Source organism: Xyrauchen texanus, chromosome 28 (assembly GCF_025860055.1).
Source record: "Xyrauchen texanus isolate HMW12.3.18 chromosome 28, RBS_HiC_50CHRs, whole genome shotgun sequence".
NCBI lineage: Eukaryota > Metazoa > Chordata > Actinopteri > Cypriniformes > Catostomidae > Xyrauchen > Xyrauchen texanus.
Window position 1 is genome coordinate 38,301,968 of NC_068303.1, and position 25,896 is coordinate 38,327,863.

The 25,896-nt window shown below is 37.5% G+C and overlaps 1 protein-coding gene and 1 long non-coding RNA gene across 3 annotated transcripts in view; one reads left to right on the plus strand and one right to left on the minus strand.

The window, feature by feature from the left end:
• Positions 1–25,896, minus strand: part of LOC127621571 (mRNA-capping enzyme) — a 195,351-nt gene that overhangs the window by 62,454 nt on the left and 107,001 nt on the right. The gene's annotated exons all lie outside the window — the stretch shown is intronic.
• LOC127621575 (uncharacterized) lies at positions 789–9,130 on the plus strand. Of its 2 annotated transcripts, XR_007967874.1 has the most exons (4): positions 789–2,501; positions 2,692–2,930; positions 8,111–8,813; positions 8,922–9,130. It is a non-coding gene; the product is annotated as an uncharacterized LOC127621575 (long non-coding RNA). The 2 variants fall into 2 exon arrangements; XR_007967875.1 differs by lacking the exon at positions 8,922–9,130 and having other exon boundaries at positions 8,111–8,884.

The following is a 25,896-nucleotide window of genomic DNA, read 5'->3' on the forward strand; positions in this document are numbered from 1 at the left end:
AACCGAGTAACAAATCACATATCTCTGCATCAGAAAACGTAGATACTTCTGGGTTGACTTATTTCAATCAGGATGGCAAGGACACTTGATTACTATCACTATGGTAACTGCCTAGCAACCAGATGGGGTTACCCTAGCAACCGAGTAACAAATCACATATCTCTGCACCAGAAAACAGTACTGACTTCCGGGTTGATTTATTTCACTCAGGATCGCAAGGACACTTGATTACTATCACTATGGTAACTGCCTAGCAACCAGATGGGGTTACCCTAGCAACCGAGAAACAAATCACATATCTCGGCACCAGAAAAGAGTACAGACTTCCGGGTTGATTTATTTCAACCAGGATGGCAAGGACACTTCATTAGTATCAATATGGTAACTGCCTAGCAACCAGATGGGGTTACCCTAGCAACCGCAGTAACAAATCACATATCTCTGCACCAGAAAACAGTAGTGACTTCCGGGTTGACTTATTTCACTCAGGATGGCAAGGAGACTTCATTAGTATCACTATGGTAACTGCCTAGCAACCATATGGGGTTACCCTAGCAACCGAAAGTAACAAATCACATATCTCTGCATCACAAAAACGTAGAGACTTCCGGGTTGACTTATTTCAATCAGGATGGCAAGGAGACTTCATTAGTATCACTATGGTAACTGCCTAGCAACCAGATGGGGTTACCCTAGCAACCGACTAGCAAATCACATATCTCTTAATCACAATAACGTAGAGAGTTCCGGTTGACTTATTTCAATCAGGATGGCAAGGAGACTTCATAAGTATCACTATGGTAACTGCCTAGCAACCAGATGGGGTTACCCTAGCAACCGACTAACAAATAACATATCTCTGCATCACAAAAACGTAGAGACTTCCGGGTTGACTTATTTCACTCAGGATGGAAAGGAGCCATGTATTGTATTACCTTGGTAACTGCATAGCAACCACATGGGCTTACCCTAGCAACCGAGTAACAAATCACATATTTCTGCACCAGAAAATCATACAGACTTCTGGGTTGATTTATTCATGACCATAATTTTTGCTCTTTTCAAGTTACAACATGCTGTTTGACGAGTTTTGCCACGGCAAGCACCACTCACATTTTCTTCAGGAAATGTCCCCATCTAGTATTCTTTATAGTTCTCTTTTTGACAATCAATAGTTTTCCTTTCTTTACATGTCGGTTAATGTATAACATGTTTAGTAGAACTGATACAGGATATCATTAGTATACTCACTAAATTTAGTATATGAACTATTGAATTATAGTTACTCAAACTGCCAATGGTCAAACAATGAGGTGAGGTTTGTGTTTTGTTCCTGCTGTTCCCCTTTCCGTATGTCACCCAGATCAATGACTTCAGGTCCTCAATCAGTCCGAGCAGGGGGAGATGTGGTGAACATCAGTTAAGATGGCATTCCAGGGACCAGTTTATGGCAGGGCCCCTCTCAACTGCCGGTGTGTAAGAAGATGTGCCACATTGTGATTGGATCCTTGGTGAATGAAAATAAACAAATGTTCAGCAACATCAGATAAGATAAGACAACTGCCAGACACCTCTTACAGGGCAGGAAGGGGGACTTCCTTCAGGAACGGCATGCACCACCACCAAGGAGAGTACTTCTCATTAGACTACAGGTTGACTTTAACTCAAACTCATTCCTACGGTTTAGGCAAGAACTGCCATAAAAATTCCTTCAGGACCTCCCGGATGCAGCAGCAGTGGAGGGCCAGAGATCTATTAATACCTATGTTTGGATGCCTTAAATTAATATAAACTGCAACACATCCTCTCCATCTTCATGCAAATCACAGTTTATGTTAATGATTATTGACTTAACACAACAGTTCATGGGACAGACCTATTAACATATAAACAAATCCATGGACGATGACTTAACTATGCTATGCAATTGAGTTCCACACTAGGGTGGGAAACACCGTGGCTACTTCAGACACCAGAGGACAATCACACTCCAGGAACTGGAAGGCACCAGATTTCAATCTCATCCTCATCACAAAGGGATAAATATTTTTCTGCATTTCCAACTCGATGAGGAAGGGGACACCAACAGACACACCATGTCCTGAGTTTCTGACATGACGAGGAAAGAGACTACACAATAGTTGAAGTTAGGCTTTTGCGAGCAAAACCTTTTATATTTTTTTCAGCTGCACTCTAGCTGAAAAAGGGCCCCAGTATTGAGGGACCTCATCTGACACTTACGACCCTCCATCAATGCAGCCCAGTCCACAAAGGACCTCTGCATCTGCAGACATTGCCTGTCCCACATGGCTCCTCAGTGACGCAGCCAGCCTGCAAAGGACCCTGTGAAGATTCAACTGGCCCAGCTGCCCAGTCCACTCTTTAAGGAGTCTCTTGGTGCAACTGAAGTTCAGCATCCTCTAGCCCAGCGTGGCAACGACTACTGGATCGCAACTCTGCGCCCTTCCCACTGCATGCTACCTGCATCATCTGATTTATTTGTGCGTCCAACTGATTTATTTGTTTTATTATTCAGTACTTTCCTTTTGGTTCTTAGTTCATTATTAGCATTATCAATCGTTGTGGTATTTACTAATGTGTATCTATTTTTAATAAATGTCCTTAATTTTATTACAACTGTGTCTTCATTGTGTTGCATGTAACATTGTTATTGTTGTTGTTGTTTTTTAGCGTGAAAACATGGCAGAAGGCAATGACAGCACTCGGGAGAATTTCCAACCTTCCAAGAAGACCAAACAGAAGTGTGGTCATATTTTGGATTTTATAAGAATGCTGAGGAAAAATTTGTAGAAGATGGTAACTCTGTCTGCAGAGTTTGCCAGAGGAAAGTCGCTGCGAAACGGGGCAACGCATCCAATCTGGCGAGTCATCTTTGTGACAACCATCCATCAATTTATAGTGCATGCAAGGTAGGTTAACTTTTAGCTCAGTGCATGAGTTGGGGAAAAGTATGAGGATTAAAGTATAGTCAGACACAATATTTAATTGGGTTGAAATAATTTCTTATCTCACTTGTAAAAAATGCAAGCTTCCGCAAAGAAAAAAGTTCCTAGCAAGTGCATCGCTTTGAGCCATGACAAATGAACAAGAAAACAAAACAGTAACAAATACGTGCAACATTAAAGTGATGTACATTCATACCACTATAACACGGCATTTCAAATAATTATGGGGACATTAAATAGTGATTTGAGATTAATGTTTTAAAATTTGACCTGTTCTTTAATTATTTTATAATCCGTTGCAGTCTACAAAACAATCGTCCAATACAAATACTGTCATCCTCCGATTTCATTTTCAATACAATCGATAACTATAACAGAGATGCACAATGGCACCAGTTGTGTATGTATGAAAGGAGAGACCGTGAGACATGAAAGAAGCCAGAGTTATCAGAGGATGAGCGACCAGAATCAAGAATTTCAGAGAGTTATGTAATAGTTTAGTCACAAAACCAACATATTTTGATAATTTAAAATGTGTAACTTAATAATAATAATAATAATACTTAATTTGCTATTCCTTTGTTTACTGATTTTATATGTTGTTTGTTGATTTTCAAATATAAAACCTGTTTAAATTATTTCAGTGTATGTATCAGTAATTTTGGAAATGTTCAGCACATTTTAATAATCAGCACGTGATAATACTGATAACAGTGATAGTTTTGGTCACGATAATTATGATATGACATTTTCATACTGTTGCATCTCTACTGGGCACCCTATAAGTCCAAACAAATAGTTCTTACAAAGACTTAAACAAGAAAAGAGCTTAAGCTCAACAGGTACTATGACAGCAACAGTTGCTAAGGAACAAATGGTCAGTAATGTTTTTAAAAAATAATTCACCCAAAAATGTAAATTCTGCCATTCTACCAATTACTGTCATGGCCGGATGACAAGTTGTAATAACATTATGAGTTGGCTCATATAAAAATTTGAAACTTTTACTCCCATCACTCAAAAATGATTTTTGCTGCTTGTTCAATTTACTTTATTAAAATGAACTAAAGCAACACAATTCTTGGACATTTAGTCAAAACCTGATTTTATTGTGTACCCATGAGTAAAAAAGAAGTTTAGTTAATCCATTTGAGTTGGGACTACATTAATACTTTTTGTGGTGTTAATGTAGCATTGATGAAACTGAGCAGGGTTTTCCATTTCCCAGCATGCTTTGCACGGGACTCGATAGGAAGACTAAGTGTTAAAACTAGGCCTAAGTGCTATTTTATGTGTTTTTGTGGAAGACGAATGTTAAGGTGGAAAGTTGTTTACTGTTTCGGTACGTTGTAGTTTTGGGGGTTACCATTATAGTGAAGAATAAATATTGAGCTAACGATGAGGACAGGTATATGTCTCACATGAAATTGATTGCTCGCTTCATTGAGCAATTGCTGTACTAACCATAACATAGTTACTAAACATAGTTACTCCGTTATTTCGAACCAGCATGTATTTAGCATATTAACATTGAGATTTTTTTTAAAATTATTTTACGTTACTTTGACATGTCTAATTTTGTTGGGTTTAGCCAATTCAACAAGGTTCTTTCTACACAAAGTGTTTGTGTTGTATTTACAATCATTTTAAGTTAAGAAATCTTATTCAGGGTTCCCACTCTTTTCAAGCCACAATTTTCCAAGACATTTCCAGGACATATTATGTGCCCAACAAGTGTAATATTTAAGCAAAAACACATGTCCATTTAAATCTAGCTTTTATTTTGCCGTTTCTGTGTGTTTTTGATAGAAGTTTCTCACCTCCAGATAAGCAGTATGCGCCATGGCATAGTGTGATTATTAATCCCCGTAAAGCAGTAATTTATTAAAAACACGTGTATATTTTATATATTTTTTTTAAAGAATAAGCTAAAGCTATTTTAATGATTCAAGTATAGCAAATTATCTGCGTAATTGTGTAGAATTAGCTGCAAAAATAAAGGGTATTTTGGTGTGGCTTGCATCTGTTTCACAAATATGTTCAGATTCAATAATTGATTAGTTTAGTGACCCCTTCTGCAGATGCCACTAGGTGGCAACAAATTAAAATCTGATGAGTCATTGAATCATTTGAAATGTTCATGACCGAAATCTGCCAAGAGACTTTATAGTGTTTAAGCATTATAAGAACAAAGCAGATCTATAATTTCCACTTGCATGACTTTTCATCCAAAAAGCTAAAATAATAATCTAATAATAATAATAATAATAATGAGTATCAATAATGTCCTTACCTTCTACATCAGGGGTGCCCAATACGTTGATCGCGATCTACCAGTCGATCGCAAAGGCAATGCTGGTAGATCGCACAAAATGTAAATGCATTTCGTTAAATTTTAATACAAATAAATATAATGTTTTTCCATATTTTAGTTTCTGTCTGACTTGCACTTGACGAGTACATTTTGACCAGGTGAGTTTTTGTTTATTCAGTTGCCATGATAACTAGGTTCGCGCCTTCCAAGGGCTTCTGAGAACAGAGCGCGAAATTGCGATGCTAGCAGTTTTTGAGGCTAGCTACCAGCAGCTAATGCCCGGATTATACAAAACTGTCTGATTCAATTCAGTGGAAGTCATCAGAATAAGGTAAATGCCCTGGCTATTTTTTTATATTGTGCTGTAGGTGTTTTGGGTTTAGAGTTAAAATTGAATGATATCAACATTGAACATTATTATATATTTTTTTAATTAATTAGAAGATGAATTCCATGTAGGCATAAATGCAGTAGTCCCAACAAGCATTTTTTTAGTTGGTAGATCGTATTGAGGTGGTCATTTTAAAGTAGATCATCACATAAAAAAGTGTGTGCACCCCGTTCTACATTATTAAAATTTGCAGGTCAAATCTACCGAGTAGAATGTTTAAGCATTATAAGAACGAAGCAGATGAACTGTATCATTTTCCTACAGTATTTAAACTGCTGAATATTACTTTTATCAGAAAAGACAACAATAATAGCATAATAACAATAATTTTGAGTTTCAATGATGTCCCTTCCTCATTGCGCATTTCACATGAGTTGAGTCAAGGTGTCAAAACTCCGCTACACACCAGTGTCATCACTTTGTTCTCCCCATAAGGGTGCCTACACACTGACTAGAGTTTATGCTGCATCAGAGAATGCTGCGAATGCATTCATTTCAAAGGTGATGGTACGTCGGAAGGATGAAGAGGGAAAACACGAGGGTTTCCGATAGTAAAGCTTCGTCATGCATCCAAAAGTTGAAAACATTTAAACTTCTACTGCAATGCACTCTGGTGTAGGCATCCGTTGTCCATTAGGAATCTAAGAGAGGGGGGACTAGTTGCGCTGAAATCGAAGAAAAACTAAAACATGGCGAACAAACTAAAACATGCGGGGTATTTATTCCCTGTTCTTTATTATCTTCCAAAGTTTACACTATTGTGTTCTCTAGACTTCACTAGAGCGGAGCAATTCTATACTCCAATAGGTTGCCACCAAACCGCGTCAAAGCTGATTATCATAATGTTGCCCGCACTTTAACTTTCCTCTGATGCCCACACCGCCCAAGATGCGCTGCTTCTCGACGCCGAGAGATGCTGACTGCCATAGAAAATGAATGACTTCCTGTCGATTTGACGCTCTTGACGCCTCTGGTCTGAACGCACCATGAGGGTGAGCACCCTTAACCGCTGATGCTGTTTCACAATGTGCAGCTGCCAGCAGTGAAAAAAAATATTAGAATTTGTGTATTTGACTTCTATTCCGAGTCAGATCGTTACCATGTTTTTGTGCTTGTAATGGAAACCTTGCTAGCAACACAGTCAAATGGTTATATTAATATTTTCCAGGACAATTAGGTATTTTTCCTTGACTGGAAAACTGCATCACAAAATTCCAGGTTTTCCAGGGTGCGTGGGAACCCTGTCAAGGTTATTTAGTGGAACAAAACAACAGCATATTATGTAGAGTTTATGAAAATGCAACTCATATTTGCTGAAAGTGCAAGAATTCTAATGCTTTTGTGGATTGACGGTACTGGTACAGCTCTCTGAATGCATGAAGTTCCTAATTTGAACACTGTACTGTATTAACACACAACACAGCAAGACTGAGAAGCCACTGCTGCAGAACGTCTTGTGTGTCTTCAAAACACCATTCTGAGAGCCATTCTTAAACAACCATTCTTAAATCAAATCAACCACAGAGTCATACAGTTATTCAGTTGTTTGGCGATACTGAAGAATCTCAATAGCAAAGCACCGTTTGTCCTTGATGGAGTCAAATCAATGAATGCAAGGGTGAAAATCAATCAGGGGCGCAACACAAACCCAACATATCACCATGGAAACAAGATCTACCGTTAACATTCCGTCAGACTAACCGGTTCACCTTGGGCTTTTCAATTCTAATGTATAATGTTTGTTTTCATACACTTCCAAGCAAACTTCTACTTTTGATTTGAGATAACACTCACTTTTAATATTGCTCATAGTTAGGGTTAGTGATTTGAACAAAATCAAACTCTAACCCTACATAGAAGTTTAGACCATCTCCACACTAATATGTTTTCATATGAAAACAAATTGATTTTGCTACATTTACGCATCTCATCCACTTGAATGGCGTTTTCCTCTGCCAAACTGGAGACTTTTGAAAACGTTCTCCATAACCACAACCTTTGGAAAATTATGACGTTAGGAAACTGAAAACGGAGGTTTGAAACTTCAAAGGATTAGTGTGGATGTGACCTTTCTTCTGTGGAACACAAAAAAAGATAGAAAAATATACAGAATATTTAGCCCTGTTTACAAAAATAAGATTCAAAAGTGGTGCTGCAACAACTAATCAATATGTAAAATGGGTCTGCATATTAAAACTTGTTTTATTTACAAAACACAACCCAAGCTGTACGGCACACATAAGCACTTTGCTAAACATTATAATGATGCATCTACATAAATCAAATCGATCACAACAGAGAAAGGGGTAAAAATAATTTTTATTAAAATGTGCCATCTTGTATGTTTTTCTTATCATTTGAATTGTCTAAATTCTCAACTTTCTTTTGAAAATCTACAAGCAATTTATAACAATTATATTTAAACCCTTTATTTTATAGCATACAGTACTGTGGAGCGGAAGAGGGCAGGGCCGGGCTGGAATGTCGCACGCCCGGTCCCCAATCGGCCTGATGGGGCACGCGAGGGATAAAGGCGGCCGGTGATGACGGTTCGAGAGAGAGAGAGAGAGAGAGAGAGAATTACGGGCATGTCCGTCATGTGTGTGTTTATGTTTGTGCTTTTTGTTTTGAGTTTAATTAAACATTATTTATATTGACAAGCCGGTTCTCGCCTCCTCCTTGCCCATCTGAATCCCCTTACATTGGTGCTGAAACCCGGGAAGGAGGAAGGATGCCCGTCGCAGAGTCCTCGACACTGCCTTCCACCCGGGGAGCGCTGCTGCCATCTGCCGAGTGACGGAGTAGCCCGACCGCCCGGACATGGGGAACGGCCGTCGTCCGCGGGGTGAGTGGGGACTGGATCCCCAACCACCTGGAGCGATGGAGCCGCTGCCAGGGGCGGAGGAGTGCCCTGCCAACCCCCAGAAACGCGGAGGGTCGAGGGAAGACCGCCGTCCACGAGGGGAGGAGGGAAGTAACTCCCTGATTTACTAGGAATGTCCCCATGTGCTGCCAGAAAAGCGGAGGGGCGTTCTGTCCACTGGGGGTCGGAGGTTTGACTCCGGTCCGCCTGGGGAGGAGCGGCTGTCGTCCGCCGAAGAGTGTGGAGGAGTGCTCGAGGACCACGCACATCAGAGAACTGGTGAGTGAGCTTCTTCTCTCTCTACACTCTGTCTTTCTGTTTCACCGTGTCGACCTTTTCCCTCGCCTATTTTGTTTTTGTTGTTTTTCCCCTCCTGTCTCCTCCCAGGTCGAGGAAGGTGGGGATGACCTGAAGGGGCGCAAAGCATGCCCCTCCCCAGGGAAAGGGGGGGGGGGGGTGTATGTCATGCCGGTGGCACCCCAACCTGAGGTAACGCTGGGAGGAGTGTGGAGCAGAGGGGGGGCCGGGCCGGGCTGGAATGTCACACGCCCGGTCGCCAATCGTCCTGATGGGGCGCGCGAGGGATAAAGAGAGAATTACGGGCATGTCCGTCATGTGTGTGTTTATGTTTGTGCTTTTTGAGTTTAATTAAACATTATTTATATGTACAAACCGGTTCTCGCCTCCTCCTTGCCCATTTGAATCCCCTTACAAATACATTTATATTTTTTAATAAATACATTTTTAATAAAATTCAAGAAATAAAATGTGGCTTTTTAAATCCATTAATCAAAGAAATAATCAATAGTTGCACAAAGTGCATGGTGACTGAGGCTCACATTCTGCCTAATGATGGTTTCACATATCCTCTATGAGCGGGGCATGAGCAGCGTGTTTTCGTTTGGCACCGATATGAACAGATTACACCCTTCACATTGAAGCATGAGTTGAGAGGTGAAGCGTCCCAGAAGTGGCAGTGAGCGGATAGTTTCTGCCTGGTTTTGCCGCACGGCTGATGCTGAACTCAGTGTGCACTCTCTGGGTGCACTAGAAAACTAAAATAATCAGGATATTTTAGAAAAGACACAAAAACAAATAAACAATATTTAAACCGAACCAACACTGTATACACTACGATTTATAGGTATGCATCTTGACCAACCTTTTTGGAAATGTCAGTCTTTCCCCATTCAAGTACTGTAGATAGGAGCTGTACATTTATGCTGCTTGCTTACAAAGAAAATAGCTGCCCAGGCTGCCCGAGAGCGTTCCAAAGATGACCGCCAAGTGGACTGAATTGCCTTGAAAGGGACTTTGATATATTAACTAATCACGACAACGTATGCTAATAAACAAGTGCACACGAGTGCCTGCCGTTGCCGTAGATGCAGCCACTGAGAAAGTGGCTCACGTCTCGCTCACATAGTATGTGTGAATCCAACACGTAACTCATCCTGCGCTGTTTGAGACTAGGGGGTGGGTCCAAAACACCCTAGCAACTGCTTTTTGATGCCCTGGCAACCACTTATATTTTTGTCTTAAAATCTGGTTTGATCTTCATCTAAGTTACAATAATAAACAAACACAATCTGTTTTAACTAAAAACACAAACATTTTTGTATTGTTCTTGTACATATTGAATACATCATTCAAACATTCAGTGAAGGTTGGAAAAAGCATTTGAATCCCAAGACTAATGACATCAACAAAAGCTAATTAGAATCAGCAGTTGGCAAAACTGGCATCCAATTAATGAAACGAGATTACGGGTTAGCGCTACTTTGACATATAAAAAACACACAGTTTGAGTTTGCTATTTACAAGAAGTATCTACTGTGGACATGCCTAACATAAGAGATCTCAGAAGACCCATGATCAAGAATTGTTAAATTGCATAAAGCTGAAAAGGGTTACAAAATTATCTCGAAGATCTTAGATATACAACTGTCCACAGTTAGACATACTGTCTATAAATGGAGACAATTTTGTTCTGTGGCTACTCACCTTAGAAGTGGACGCCCAGACAAGATGACTCAAAGGGTACACTGCAGAATGCTCAGTGAGGCAAGAAAAAAAAGAACCCTAGAGTGACGGCTAAAGACTTGAAGGAACAATTGGAACTGGTTATCATCTTGGTTCATTGAGTCTTCTATACGGAAACCATTAAACACAATCCATGGCAGGAAACCACAAAAGAAGCCACTGCTTTCCAACAAAAACATTGCTGTGTCTGAAGTTTGCCAAAAACCACCTTGACACTCCACAATGCTGCTGGAAAAACATCTTGTGGACTGATGAATCTAAAGTTTAATTGTTTGGGGAGAACACACAACACTATATATGGTGTAAAATGGCACCACATACCAATATGAAAACATTATCCCAACGGTAAAGTACGGTGGAGGGAGAATCATGATTTCGGGCTGCTTCAGGGCCTGTACCGCTTGTCAACATCAATGTAAAAAATAATTCCCAAGTTTATCAAGATATCCTACAGGATAATGTCTTGGTGGCAGGGAGCCAGCTGAAGCTCAGTAGAAGTTGGGTGATGCAGCAGGACAATGACCATAAACATCAAATTAATCCACTCCAGAATGGCTTAAAAAAAGCCACCTTTTGGAGTGGCCTAGTCAGAGACTAAACCTTAACCCAATAGAGATGCTGTGGAATGAACTAGCGATGAAACGGTTACCAGTTTCATGGTAAACCACTATAAAATTCCAAAACGCAAGCTTCCACAAAGAAAAAGTTCATAGCAAGTGCATCGCTTTGAGCCATGACAAACGAACAAGAAAACAAGACAGTAACAAATAAAAAATACGTGCGACATTAAAGTGATTTACATTCATACCACTAATACACAGCTTTTCAAATAATTATGGGGACATGAAATAGTGATTTCAGATTAATGTTTTAAAATGTTACCTGTTCTTTCATTATTTTATAATCCATTGCAGTCTACAAAACAATCGGCCAATACAAATACTGAAGTCCTCCGATTACATTTTCAATACAATCGATGTATGTATGAAAGGAGAGACCATGAGACATGAAAGAAGCCGGAGTTTCAGGATGAGTGTCACGAACCCCTCTCCTCTGCCCCATCCCCGCTTCCTCGAGCGCTCACGCTTGCCACTCCGCGAGCGTGCTCACTTCCCGCTCCCTCGCTCCGCCCCCTTGAGCTCGTACGCTCTTTTTTCCTCCCTCGAGCACTCCAGCTCTTTATGCAATTACGAGCTCTCGCTCGTAACTCTCTCCCCCCTCTGACTCATGTTCGCATGCACGCTCCGGTGGCCAGAACATTATGACCACCGGCACTTTCTCAATCACCCCTACATTATGACCACCTACACTCACGCGCATCCTATCCCCACACATTAGATTCACCTGCACTCGTCTCGTCACCTTCATTGTTCACACCTGCACCTTCCCCTATATATATCACAACCCTTTCGTTTCACTGGGGTTGGTTATTGTATGTATTTAGTTCCCCGTGATCGTTGCCCTGCTAGTCTCGTCTAGTTTTGACCTCCCTACTGTTTTACCTCTTAGCTTGCCAACTTGTTCCCCTGTCTCCGTTCCCACTTGTCCCTAGTTGTTAACTGTTTTCCCGTCCTCGACCCTCTTGTTATTGTTATCTTGATTCCCCGGCTTTTGACCTCACGCTTCCCTCGACTACTCTTCACTGGATTTGCCCTTTTTGTACATTGCACGCTTTTGTGTTTAATAAAGCAGTTTTTCCTCCGACACTGTGACTGTCTCGTCTTGTGTGTGTGTGTGTGGGTTACAATGAGCGACCAGAATCAAGAATTTCAGAAAGCTACGTAATAACATGTTGCGTAGTTTAGTCACCCAACAAACATATTTTGATCATTTAAAATGTGTAAGTTAATAATAGCAATAATAATAATGTAGCCACACCAATAATTATAATAATTCCTATTATACTGCATTTGCCCTTGTTTACTCATTTTATTTGTTATTTGTTAATTTTCAAATATAAAACCTGTTTAAATTATTTCAGAGTGTGTATCAGTACTTTTTGTACATTTTCTGCTCATTTGAACAAAACCGTGATTGTTTTGGTCAGGATAATCATGATATGAAATTTTTATACCATTACATCTCCAGAATGAACTCAAGCGAGCCGTTCACACCAGACATCATAAGAATATGGCTGAGCTGAAGCAGTTCTGTAAGGTAGAATGGTCCAAAATTCCTTCTGAACTTTGTGCAGATCTAATCCGCAGCTACCGGAAACACTTGGTTAAGTTTATCTGTCTCTAAAATTAAGTATTCTGACATTGTCACACAGCGCATCATTGCGGTGTCATCAGTCAATCAGCATTGTTATGACGTTGTTTTCCTGTTGCTCCAGATTGATTAGTCACATGGCATTTATGGCTCAAAAATTAATGCCTGTGAGCAAAGATGGCAGCATGCAGGTCATGTACTAGTTTTGCACATACCTAGATGAGATCATTTGATAATTCAGTAATATTTGTTGGCATAGAATTTAAGAGATGAGTATGATCCACCTTGGCAAAACCATTTGTGAAGAATTCTTTCTTAATGACAGAGCAAGAAACTAATAGTGTGTGGAAAAAAAGGCAGGTCACAGACCGGTACATCGGTACCCAGCAGAGTCTTTATCTCTATACTGGGAGATTTCAAATGCTGCTGGCAAAAGCTAATATTAACAACATCTGTCTCTGTCACAAATATTCAGTTACAACAGGGCAATTTCCGTATGCACAATGGACAGCCATTCTGGATGTCTGATAAAATCATTCAGTTATTTATTTGATTTTCATAAACTTAAAGATGAGGACATGATCATGAATTATTTTATTATCACATTTATTTCATTTTAACTGCTCAACGTAACTCAGTGATGCTCAAAATACATTGTGACATTAATGTTAAAGTAATTTTATGTCCATGATATAACATATTTCTGAGGAAAGTACGATATTAAAATGAGAACAAAATGGAAGAAAGGACATGATTTTATTTATCAGGAATTGAATAATATAGCGTTAAAATCAATATGAAACTCACAATGTTGCTTAAATTTACATCACTTGAAAACTGTGCACAGTGAATATATTGTTAATATTTAATACATTAGCTCTGATTTTCATAAAACCCAGCCCTAATCTGTACATGTGTGTTCCTTCAAACATATTAAAAATACCCGAAGCCTGTTGCTTGTACTGGTCCATAGATAACGGTGTGTGCGTGTGTAGCCTCAGGGACCATTACAAACACACAGCTCAGGTGATGTGTGTTGTGAGGGTGGAGAGGTCACCTGGCACACATGAAAGATGGCAATTTCTTTTAGTGTTTATCAGGGGGTTTACAGTATGTGAGTGTATGTGTTTGTATAACCTCTGCTCCTGTGTGTATTTGAATGTGAATCTTGGCATTTTGCTGTGAATGTCAGTAATAGCAAAAGAAAGGCAGAGAAGTATGTTTAAATATTGGTGGTTGGTGTGTTGAGGTGTTATTATAAACCAGCTCTATAGACACGTTAGGAATATAATGGACAGTCAGACAGTGCTCCCAAACAAATCTCTCTCTCTCTCTCAATTTCAATTTCAAAGTACTTTATTGGAATGATTGTGTTTACATACAATAATGCCAAAGCATTAATACACAAAACAGATAACGACAAGACAAATAACAATGATAAAATAGTCTCTCTCTCTCTCTCTCTCTCTCTCTCTCATATATATATATATATAAGGGCTGTCAGTTATTTACATGGTGTCCCGATTAATTAATCATGATTAATCGCATTTAATCGCATATACAAATATTTGCATATAACAATAATTCAATATATAATGATGAAATAATTATACATAGTTATCTTTAAATATTAAAAAATTATATATATAAAATAAAAAATATTCAGATAATTAAAATGCATTGCATTCTTGTAGCAGAAGAGTTAATCATTGGTAAGATAATACAAAAAGCGGCTTTAGAATACAATGTATTGTTTACTACCATATTATTGATCATTGTCAATCATTGGCATAAAGTTCACAGCAATCCATTTCAGAAGTGAATCTGTCAATCAGTTGGAGATTTATTATGAGGGCTTGTTTAAGGACCCGTCAATTTACACCTGTGTCAGATATTCTGGTGTAGTGTCTCGGGTGCGTTGCATCATAAACATAAAATGTTTAGGTCACCGTGTCAAGTTAAATATAGTTTAATACTCCATCTTTAAACACATCACGAGATCCCTTAGTTCACATTTGCGCTCTTTCAAGTGTTTTGAATGCAAGAACGTAACGCATGTTTGTGTTGTTCTGCCTACTGAAGTGTTGTTTTCTTCACTGTATAAACTGCACGTTGCTCATACAGCTGAAGTTTCACTTACTGCCCTCTGGAGTAAACAGGTGGTACTACAAGCTTGCATTTCTCAGGAATCTTCCTTATTACGGTCTGGGGGCATTGCGATTAATTGCGTTAATTTTTTAACGCATTATTTTTTGTAATATGCGTACATACACACACAGGTGGCCAAAAGTTTGGAAAAATGAAAAGATTTTGTGGTTTCGGAAGGAAATTGGTGCTTTAATTCACCAAAGTTCCACTCAACTGATCACAAAGTATAGTCAGGTCATTACTGATGTAAAAAACAGCACCATCGTTATATGAAAAAAGTCATTTTTGAGTAAACATGCTAAATTGCTAATTTGGTACTAGAAAATCTCTGAGATTATATCGAACACAGTTGAAAGCTATTTGGTTTGTTAAATGAAACTTTAACATTGTCTTTGTTTTTGTGTTGCCAAAGTATGCAATAGACTGGCATGTCTTAAGGCCAATATTAGGTTTAAAATGGCAAAAAAGAAAGCTTTCACTAGAAACTCATCAGTCAATCATTGTGTTGAGGAATAAAGGCTATTCAATGCTTGAATTTTGAAAATGTAAGATTTCAGTCTTCAAACACAAAGGACAACTGGCTCTAACAAGGACAGAAAGAGATGTGGAAGGCCAGATGTACAACTAAACAAGAGGATAAGTACATCAGAGTCTCTAGTTTGAGACATAGACACCTCAAATTTGGACAAAAATTATTGGAAAAGAGTGTTATGGATCTGAAGACATTGAGCATTTGTGGGATCAGCTAGACTGTAAGGTGCGTGAGAAGTGTCCGACAAGACAGCCACATCTATGGCAAGTGCTACAGGAAGCGTGGGGTGAAATGTCACCTGAGTATCTGGCCGGATTTTTTGAGGAGAACACTTTGAATTATTAAATTATTAATGTCCTGACTATACATTGTGATCAGTTGAATTCCACTTTGGTGAATAAAAGTACAATTCCTTTCCATAAGAACAAAATCTGTACATTATTTCAAACTTTTGGCAGCCAGTGTGTGTTACCAAAAGGTATTGTTAACAGAAAACAAATGAGCATCTCAAAAGTCCGGCATCAGTGCAGAGAAAGACAATTTATTTTGTTAAAAAGTCTTTGTTAAAAGTCTTTGTAAAATAGCCCCACACACACACACACACGCACACACACACACATATTAACTTCATAAATTAGACTTGGGTGCTCTAGGTGGTTGCTTACTGGCCCTCTCCAAATTGTGAAATGGGATATTCTGGTCTCTGAAAATTGTATTTTGACATTTTTATATGATATTTTTTCACTGGTTTTATCATTTTATTGTTTATGATTGCCAAACAAAGTTGCAACTTGCAACATTAATAGAGAATTCAACTGATGTGCAGTCGTGGTGTGTGTGTGTGTGTGTGTGTGTGTGTGTGTGTGTGTGTGTGTGTGTGTGAATCTATTTAAAAAAAAAATGGCTCTTCCAATCAGAATTAATAATATATTATTGTTGTTTTGAGAGTTTTGGTCTCTGCACTGATGCCAGACTTGTTCATTTGTTTTATATAAACATTACCTTTCGGTTCACGTCCATCAAGTTCCAAATAAAGAGAAAAAAATTACAGTAAATGAGATGAAGAACCTTTCATTTGTACATTTTAATGAGAAAAAAACAATTATTATGAATGTTTTTTTACATGGTTATGAAACTTCAAAGCATTAGATATTCATAGAAATAGATTTGTGTTTTGGATAAACACAGCAGAACCATCTATTATTATGAGATTAATTACATGACATACCAGATTTGGCTAAATCATCAGTTTTACGTACATCTCAAAAATGAAATTTCATTCTTCACAAAATAAACAGTTATGCCGATGCCCATAAGAAACATTTGCTTTGTATAGCACATACTAAAGGTCGACTTAGGTGGTGGAAAAGACCAACAACTAATAAATTGGTAAAATATCTTTTACTATAGAATTTTCTAAAAATGTCTTAGTTTTTCCCTCACTATGACAGGTGCATACATAGAGGCTAGAGCCTAAAATGAATAAAATCCTAGACAAACTTTACTGTTTAACCAAAATGAAGATTTGGTGAATAAAATGCAACTTAAATATAAACGAGACCGAAACACACTAGGGACTCTTATTTTTAAATGACAGAGACTTGGCTCTGTTACAATTAGGGGTTGCATAGACTAGTGGACTATAAATAATGTAGTCAACACTGTCAGCTTGTCACATTCCACATGATTTACATTGATGAGCCAAAACATTATGACTACTCACAGGTGAAGTGAATAACGTTGATCATCTCCTAACAAGGCCACATGTCAAGGTCTGGGTAGATTAGTAAGTGAACAGTTAGTTCTCATAGTCAATGTGTTGAATGCAGGAGAAATGGTCAGGAGTAAAGACCTGAGTGACAAGATGACCAAATTGTTATGGTCTAGTGGTTCCCAAACTTTTTCAGTCAAGCCAAATTGTTCGCACCTTTCATAGTAAAATTAGTTGTAATTGTTGCATAGTCAAAAAGCTCTTCATTGTCTCTGTAAACAAGAATACAAAAGATATAACTATCTAAACAAAAACCAAAAAAAAATGTGTTCAAATGTAATTGTAACTAATGCAGAGTTTACAAGATTTAAAGCAAAATTTTCGCTCGAGATATCTAGAATGTTATATATCTGGACCTGTCTGAGATTCCAAATCATGCGATGTAAAATATGTTTTGACTGAATACAAATACAGCATTGACGTACAGCCAATGAGAGAGCAAGAAACGGGGCACGGGAAGTTTCAGTGGGAGGAGTCCTGATGCACCGGCAACAGAACATCAAATATTTGTATTTTTTATTTCTTTCTTTTTTCAGAACATCAAATAGCATGGCTGTGGTATCAAGAAAGTCTCATTGGACCGATGAAATGGAGGAAAAAATTGTGGAACATTAGCAGGAGCACCAGTGCATATTTGATGTTTCATTTGAACTGTACCACAACCAGGTGGAGAAAGAGAAGAGTTGGAGAGAAATTGGCAATTCTCTTGGACAGTCAGGTAAGCAAATAGGTCGATTTTTCAATAGGAGGTACTTTTTCATATTGTAACCACTAAAATATGATTAAAAACATACACATCATATTCTGAAATGCATAACATATGATCATGCATTTTTTTTTTCATATCTCGTATCACTTCTCGTGTGTACTCTGTTGTGAAACGTAATTTGGAGTCCAGGTAGAGTCGTCGGGGATTCATCAATAGTGAAATGTTTTGTAATGCGTTCCTCCCTGTTGCCGATTCGTTGTGTAATTTGAAAACGCCGCGACTGACATGACAAAACAGACAGTTGTGTAATATGAACAGTACCATGATCCGACATCTTTGAAAGTCGTGTAGTGTGTAGGAGGCATAATTACTAATAACACATTTTTAAATAGTTAAAAATGTGCTGCACATTAAAAACTTGGTTTTTAATGGTTTTAAAAAAAACAGGGTTTTTCCTGGGTCAAAAATTGTCTTCAGTGGTGGCTGATGTGCATGGTCATCACATAAGTGATGCAGTTTTTTTATTTTTTATGTTGAGATATGTAGTTGGATATCATGTTTGTAATGAATGTGATTTATTTGATCATCTGAGCACCTCAAACCTCTGAATTCAACAGTTTTTGTACTTCAAGGTGCTTTGGGAAGTCAAATCAGCTTAACACCTTATTTCTACAGGCCTAGTTATAATATTAATGAGTAAAAAAACACTTTACTGATTTGGGACTGTTCTTATAGTAAATATGTTTGTTTTCCTTTGATTTGGGAATCATTTTGATTATAGGAGCATCTGACACCAAATCAAGCAAGTTTGTTTCCTAATCTTAGTTTGAGACAGTCATGTGATCCGCGCTGCCCTATCCTGTCAATGGAGCTCACATCTTGAGGGAAGCCTAATTGACGAGTGTCATGCACACCTGCGTGCTTCAGAGATACAGTAGGATAGAGCAGAGTGCTTCTTGTGTGTCATTCTCGATGGACTGCACAACACTCATGCCAAACCAGTCTTTAAGCACCCCGTGCTCATCATGTTCCAGATGAGAAGCATATTTAGCGCTTATGAAATGGCAAAAGCAAGATAAAATTGAATATCATATAATTTGCTTCACAAAGTGTTTTAATGCAGGAAAAACCCCTGTTCTCACAAAAGCTAAAAAGGGTTTAACATTGGATTTAATACTTTAAAATGTACAAGAAAACAAACTGGCATGTCAGCCATCTATAGATGTATAGATTCATTCTACAGCCATCTGTAGAGGACAGAGGGTCTCTGTCCTCTACAGACTCAACAGTCCAGCTGAAATATATCAATCAATTGCACAATTGACACGCAATTGGATTGGAAGCATGCTTCAAATTAAATCCCTCAGTCTCCCTGTGCCTCCCCTGCAGTGCCCTTGGGAGGTGCGCCTCACACTTTGGGAACCACTGGTCTAGATGACTGGGTCAGAGCATCTCAAAGCATGGCCTCCAAATTCCCTAGATCTCAATCCGATTTAGCATCTGTGGGATGTGCTGGACCAACAATTCAGATCCACGCCGTTATTATTAATAAATAGTTATTATTGCGTGAGGGTGAATGAGTGACATGTGCACAAGCATGTGTGTGTGTTTACATGAGATGCAAGACTCCACGTTTCAACGTTGACACAGAGATGGAAGTTTCTTTAGTGCTTTAGTACACTGTTTATACTAGGGATTCCGATATCAGTATCGAGTCCAATACACTCACGTACTTGTACTCGTGCTCGTAAAAATGCTCAGAGACCAAAAAAACGAAACCATCTGACATACTCATGTCATTCTGTAAACATTCAGCACACAAGTTAAAACCATGTCATGTCCTAGTGAGATTATTTAACAGCAAAAGCTGTAATTTAATGAGATAAATGTTTAGTTTGCATGTGCAGCACTTTAAATGTAGGTGCTTGTGAATGTGTGGAGCTGGTGTTGTGCAGACATGAAGACACAAAGTGCTCTTACCATTTAGAGATCCTTGGCTCATACACTGAATATGCCATCATGAGCATCGCACAATTTGTGTGTAGCAGATGACAGCAGGCAGAGTGCTAATTCACTTTTTAGTATGAGGTACATACAGACTACATATTTAATTAATTAGCAACCGTTTTAATGTCCAATTTACTTATATCTTTATAAGTTGTTGGTGAAAAGCTCTTATACTGTCAGTGGTAGCTAGCAAACAGAATTTCATCAAGTCTGAGGTCAGGCAGTTGTAGCAAGATAAAATTGTATGATTAACTTGAAATCGGTCTTCCCTTCTTTGTAACATGTTACTCCCATCACTGGTTATTCGACTAATATACAACTCTTGCTAATACAATTTTTTTTTACCTTCAAGAATATTTTAGAAGCTGTATGGTCTAAGGGTAGACTGATATATCGGTATAACAGCAGCATCTAGAGGTGAAATGAAAACAATCATTGACGTCATTGGATGGAATAAACTTAAACCATTATGTTATTTCCTTGTAAGCACCTTTTTATAAGAAATGTACACATTAGGTAGGTATACTACGAGCTATAATGAAGCTAAAAGTTAACATAAGTGTCTGAACATATTTTAGTGTAGCCTGAGCTACCTGCATATGCTGGTGGTTACTCCTCTTGCAGCCGCTTGTACAAATGATTACTACCTGGATTGGTATCGGCTCCGATACTGAAGCTTTTAGATGGATTGTGTATCGGTCCGACGAGCCCGATCCAAATCGATATTGCGTGTTAGTCATGTTCGTTACAGTCAAGCTCCAAAAATGACAAAAGAACCATAAAAACACAATTAAAGTAGTTAAAATGCATGAGTCATATGAACTACTTTAATTGTATTTTTATGGTTCTTTTGTCATTTTTGAACATATATATATATATATATATATATATATATATATATATATATGAGCGCAGCTCCAGTGCATCAGTAAATGGTGCTGTTCTATTTACACACTATTTTTAGCCTTCATGCGGTGCGCGATATTTCAGCGCTACTCAAGAACAACATCTCAGCTGTAGATGCTCAAAAGATTGGTTCACTCATAATATTCATTTAGAACGACACTGTTTTTTTTTTGTTTGTTTTTTTACCAGAATTTGAATAAGAAGCTAATTAAGCTACCGTGAACTTGCCTACAAACAGACACACTTACAGAACATCTTGGATAGTTCAGAATGTCAAAATAAAAGTGTGAGGGTTTCAAAGATAAAGGTGCACAATTGAGATATATTACTATTATAATATATTATTATTATTATTATTATCATTTGTTTACAAATGATAATAATATTTATGTTGAATAGGTTCCAAAAAATAACTGTGAATGAAAAATGAGCTGATATCTTCCAACTAAATTGAACAAAAAAGCGATCTGAATCCTTTAAAGTCCACATACAAGTTGAAAAAATGTTGCCAAAAAAATACAAAAATCTACTGATGACTTATACTGGAATTACTATTAATTTTGCTGCTACATTATCCAGTATACTTGTTAACAAAAAAAGGTTTTTCTTAAGCTATACATTTCTATAGAAATAATGTGTAGTTAGAGGTTTCTTTACATATTAAAGAGCACACCAATTAGTTCCACACAACAATGAAAAGATATTCTAAATTGATTACGCAAAAAAAACACAAAAAAATACAACAACAACACTGGTATCGGATCGGGATCGGCCGATGCTGATATTTCCGATATCGGAATCGGAAGAGCAAAAGTGGTATCGGTGCATCCCTACTAGCGATGTGCACAGGAAGTCAACATGCACCACTATTCGAATATTAAAATCACTCCTGAGCCTAACTCGACGATTTCTGACAAATGTCTCGTTTTCCGTTTGGGTTCGTTTTTCAAATATAGAGCTAATTAGGGGCTGTTCAAACATGCTTTTCTCTGCGTCTGCACTGTTTTTCTATACTGTCAGCACGTGCTGCACGCACATCTTTGACTGTTTTGCTGAATCTCAGTTTTTTCTATCAAGGTCTAGTGCAGGATCGCCACATATTTAGAAATCAAGTAATGTTAAGAACGTTTTATAAATGCATCTAGAAACACCTGCATTGTGTTTCATTCATTTTGTTGCATTCTGCAGACTTCATGTGACTATGGCACCATTAAATATGATTCTACCCCGAAGAGGCAATTTGCAGGACAAAGTTTTACTCACCAAAATGATACTATGGCCAAAACCAGTAACAGCCAATGTGAAATGAGCAAACATTCACCCTACGAGCATGCATATACAATGAGTAATTAATTTCTGGCAAAATGGCAGGAGGCCATAATACCCACTCTAACACAGTGACCAGAATGGTTTTATCCAAGGCAAGCAAGGATTTCACAACATCAGAAGAGTGCTGAATATCGCTGAGCATCAAAGTGTTTAGTTTGACATTCACAAAAGAGCTTTGAATGGCTTCAATGGGCCAATCTTTTGAAAAATTTAAGAGATTTGGATGTGGTTGTTCTATACAAATCCTGTGGCTGCAGGGCTGATCAACAGCATGGTGTCCAAGTTATTTAACATGGATAGAGGCAAGAGCTTCTCAGTCCTCTTTATACCATTGAACCTTTTGTTGAGTGCACAATAGTCTTTCTGCGAGTGAGGTCTCACTCATCTAAATGGCTTTGGCACATCCATCCCTGATTAACTAAGTCTTATTGACATGGATAAGAGGTATCAGGCATCCAGACTAATAATTTAAATTATCTATCATATTGCTAAACAGAAAAAAAATAATAATGTAACTCAGCATTGCATACATATGTAGATCACACCACAGGTGGAAGACACTGCCACAGCAAATTTTTATACTATTTTTAAACACCTTTTTTTTTTTTTTTTTTAAATCAACAGAAGGTAGTCTTTTTTTTACCCTCATCCTGAATTGGTAAAATTAATATAAAAAATAATTGGTGAATCTCAACCATAAAAAATAAATAAAATAATGTAAAATGTACGGATACAGTACATTAGAATTATCTGAGAATGTTTGGGAAAATGTGCTTAATTTTCATGAAAAGAATCTTACATGCAAAAGAAAATGCAAAAAATAAAAAGGCTTAATTTTATTTATGCAGAATCTAATTTATAATTAATTCATTGGATCTTAACTTTGAAGTATGCAGTGCATGCTGACTACAGGCCTATATTTAATTAAATCATAGCCTTTGCATTTCAGTAATCACAAAGACCACAGCGGGAAGGCTGGGCCTTATGATGATATATGCCATGTGGCAGTAGAAATGTGTCAACCAGTAGAGATTCTGCAGTACCATTTATACTACAGTTCTTCTCTGGTGCGATTTTTATTTTTAAAAACCCACCAACAATAGTCCAAACGTTGTAAATTGAATATCACACCACTTTATATTAGCTACACATTCAACAACACTGCCCTCTAAGACAAATAAAAAGAAGGTATTCACTCATTTATGAAGCATTTAATTCACTAAATTGTCAAAAATGGTATATATGTTTTTTATATGGTTATGTGATGAATATATATATATATATATATATATATATATATATATATATATATATATTTTTTTAGAAATTACTATGTTTATCGTGATTTAAAGTAACTTGTACAGTCATACCGCACACTCCTACGTACAGTGATTTAAATTTTTATAAATCTGATATCCCCTCAAAAAAAGCCTTCTTTTCGAATATATATTATTGAAATATCTTTTATTATCTTAGTATATTTAAAATATAAGGACAAATCTTCGTATTTTCTAGGATGCAACATTCAATTGGCTACCAATCTAGATCGGTCGATCTTCATCTAAAATATGTTGTTGGTAATTCTAAGCATTCGCTGTAATTCAAATGAATATGTTGGTATCTTAAAAATCTTCATGCAATAGCTGTATGGATTTTAAGATGACCATTTTAAAGAGTCATTATGGTAGTTATTCTGACTCGCTGTACAGTTAGACACGGAGAGGACAAAGAACCATCAAAAAGATGTGAAATTCATTAAATAAATATGCAAGCCAAAATCTAAGTATACGTGATGCAATGTGAGTTGCAACAGATGGTTTGTGGTGCAATAAAGACACTGAGATGTTCACTCTCAGTTAAACATGCACACTCTCAATCTCTCATTAGTCACTTATGCTGTGTTCCATTCAAGTCGGATGTGAGATATTCCTAATTGATATCTCTGATCATAAATGCATTCCATTGCAATATGCTTGGAAGATGATGTTTAAGGAAACAAAAATGTTACGGTGTAACGCAGGTGTTTAACTGTCACCAGAGATGTCTCCTAGCAACCCAACTGATAACAATGCTGCAGTGCTAGCATCTGTGCTACAGGGGTACGATTATCAAAAGATAGTATAATGTATCGTGTTTTGAACACCTGTCTCTGCTAACGTTTATTAAACGAGCTTTAATAACATGAAATGTAGGAACTTTGACTTATCTATTGATATTATTTAATAATAGTGAATGTTTATCACTTATTTTGTACATCTTCCTGGGTGCCGACATGTTTGTGTGACGTCATGCACCTGCATCTTGCCGAAATTAGAGTTAGTAGGAAGTTGGAAAATCCGACTTTCTGAGTTGAATGGAATGTAGCATTATCCCAGCATTATTTTTAGAGCCCCGATTTAAATCAGATATACATATCACAAAACCACTAATAACAGAAATAACAGTTTCACACCATCTACAACTTATACGAGCATCGTGTCGAGCAAAAGCAATAGAACCCCATTATAATCCATGATGCTGTCTACAAAGGCAGCATTTGTTGCGGCATGTCCAACGTGCCAACAGTAAACGGGTGTCCAGTTCCATTTTGCACTTCGCACACTTGCGCTACAACTACCAACACCACAAATAAATGGTTTGTAACATTTCTTTAGATGCATCCAGTGGAGACAGTTTCAAGCAATTGCGTCGCATCAATGGACGTGCCCGGTGTAGACATGGTGTGACCTTCAATAGTGGCAATGCTTCTTCACGCATTTGCTTAATGATTTTTATTGCAAAAAATGCCAAAGATGTTAATTAATCATAGATACTAATGATTTCTCACTGGAGCTATTTTGGAGCTTGTAATGGATATATTTGTCTTATTTTTGAACTTATCTCTGCGGTGTGTTATGCTCTCATCAGTGTTGGGTGTAACCCGTTACAAAGTAACTTACTCAACACTGGCTCTCATGGGCTTTACTTGTTGCCAGTTATCATAATGATTGTTGATAGTGACAACAGAATTATTAATAACTGTTTTCAATTCAAATAAATGTTAGCATTTCACAACGCTTAACCAAAATCAACAGTTCTGGCAAACTTGCTGCAAATTTGCCATTCATTATTTTCACATGCAAAATAGCAAACTTTTCATTGACGCCAAAGGTTTGCTGCAGAGCTACGGGAATTCTTTAAAGGTGCAGTGTTGAAGAACTATCATACCATCAACTATCTTTTTTTTTTTTTAACAAATCATTCAAAAATTTGTTTTTAACTACTAACCATTTAGTTATCACTAATTGAACTTGTCAAACATCAGAATGTTGTGATGGGCAGTGGGATAACATGTTTTAAAAAAAAAAACAATTGTGCATTTTTTTTTTTTTTTTTTTTTTGCGTGTTTTGTAATGAAACATTTAAATGAACATTCATGAACAAGCTGGCCAAAATAAGCCTATCAAACACTGCATAGCAAGCAGGGAAAGATAGTGGGGGATTACTATTTATTTTGTATTATTATTATTTACTTATTTTGTTATTGAACTGCATTATTGAACAATAAGGCCAAAATTAAACTAGCAATAGCAACCAGGGGTAGGCAGCAGTATAATGTTGGGGATGTTGTTTTATTATAAAAATAAAAAAAATATTTTTAAACAGATCTATAATGATGCCTCACATGGAGCTGTTTTGAACACAATATGTAATATATCTTATTTGT